Below are 2,117 nucleotides of genomic sequence, written 5' to 3'. Positions count from 1 at the left end.
TTTATTTATATATTCTTCATTTTCTTTCTTTAGCATCTTATAAGTTTTCAAGTACAGGTATTTTGCATTTTTGTTTAAATTTATTCAAGGTATTTTATTTTTGATGCAATTGTAAATGAGATTGTTTTCTTCCTTAAATTTAATTTTTATTTTTAAATATATTTTATTGATTTTTACAGACTGGAAGAGAGAGGAATAGAGAGTTAGAAACATCGATGAGAGAGAAACACCGATCAGCTGCTTCCTTCATACCCCTTATTTGGGATGTGCCCGCAACCAAGGTACATGCCCTTGACTAGAATCAAACCTGGGACCCTTTAGCCTGCAGGCCAAGGCTCTATCCATTGAGCTAAACCAGTTAGGATGAGATTGTTTTCTTAGTTTCTTTTTATGATAGTTCATCATTAGTGTATAAAATACAACTGGCTTCTAGATATTTATTTTTTATTCTACTACTTTACTGATTTCATTTATCAGTTCTAATAGATTTTTGTTAGAATCTTTAAGTTTCTCTAGAAACCTTCAAATAATGACAGTTTTATTTACTTATTTTTTTAATCCTCACCCAAGGATATGTTTATTGATTTTTAGAGATAGAGGAGGGGAGAGGGAAACATTGATGTAAGAGAAAAACATCAATTAATTGTGTCCTATACATGCACAGACCCAGAATAAAATCCATAACCTAGGTATGTGCTCTGTCTAGGAACGAAACCTGCAATCTTTTGGTGTACAACAGAATGTTGCTCAAATCAAATCACAGACAGGTCAATATTGATAGTTTTAATGTTTCCTTTCAAATTTGGATAACTTTGATTTCTTCTTGACTGATTATTGTGGCTAGGACTTTAATACTAGGCTGAATAAAAGTGGTAAGAGTAGACATTCATGGCTTTCTGATCTTAAGAAAAATGCTTTTAATTTTTCCCCATGGATATGATGTTGACTGTCAGTTTTTTATATATGGGCTTTATTATGTTTAGGTATGTTCCCTCCATTCCCACTTTGCTGAGTTTTTATAAAAAAAATAGATGTTGATGGTGTTTCCCCACAACTATTGATGTGCTTATGTGTTTTTTATTCTTCATTTTGTTTTGTTTTGTTAATGTATTGTTAGATTCGGTTTGATAATATTTAATTATACATATTTGAATCTATGTTCACCAGGCATATTGGCCTACAATTCTTTCTTTGTGGTGATCTCACCTGGTTTTGAAATTAGGATAATGCTGGCCTGGTAAAAGAGCTTGAGAGTCTTCACATGTTTTGGAATAGTTTGAGAAGGATAGGTGTTAGTTCTCCTTTGAATGTTTGGTGATATTCACATGTGAAGCCATCTGGTCCAAGACTTTTGTCTATCTCCCCCCCAAAAAAAAATTCTTTGATTTCATTAAATGTAATCAATCTATTCAGATTTTCTGATTCTTCCTGAATCAGGTTTGGAAGATTGTATATGTCCAGGAATTTATCCATGTTGTCCAATTTGTTGGTATGTAGTTGTTTGTAGTATATTTTAAAAACATCTTGTACTTTTGTAGAGTCAATTATTACTACCTTTCCATTTCTGATTTTATTTATTTGGGTCCTCTTTTTATTCTTAATGAGTCTGTTTTAAGGTTTTTATTTTTTTTTATTTTTTTATTTTTATTTTTTTTAATCTTGTTTGTCTTTTCAAAGAACTCTCTTGGTTTCTTTGACTTTAAAAAAAACACTTTATTTCATTTATTTCTGCTCTGATCTTTATTATTTCCTTTCTTCTACTCTCTCTGGGCTTTCTTTGTTGTTCTTACTCAAGTTATTACTAGTGTAAAATTAGATTGTTTATTCAAGCTTTTTCTTGTTTCTTGAGGTAGGACTGTAATGCTATACATTTACCTCTTAGGATTGTTTTTGCTGTTTCCTACAGATTTTGGGTTGTTGTGTTCTCATTTTCATTTGTTTCAAGGTATTTTTTGATTTCTTCCTTCCAAATCATGGATTCAGTCCTCTGCTTCATTCAACCTAATGTTTATTCCTTCTGGTGTATTCTTTATCTCAGATATTATATTCTTTATTTATTGTTTAGTAACCTGTCATTTAGCTCAATGCCTTTGTGTGTCTTTCTCTCTCTCTTCTCT

The sequence above is a fragment of the Pipistrellus kuhlii genome, unplaced genomic scaffold (genome assembly GCF_014108245.1).
Source record: "Pipistrellus kuhlii isolate mPipKuh1 unplaced genomic scaffold, mPipKuh1.p scaffold_m20_p_3, whole genome shotgun sequence".
Lineage (NCBI taxonomy): Eukaryota > Metazoa > Chordata > Mammalia > Chiroptera > Vespertilionidae > Pipistrellus > Pipistrellus kuhlii.
The sequence above is the reverse complement of the archived record's forward strand: the minus strand, read 5'-3'. Positions refer to the sequence as shown.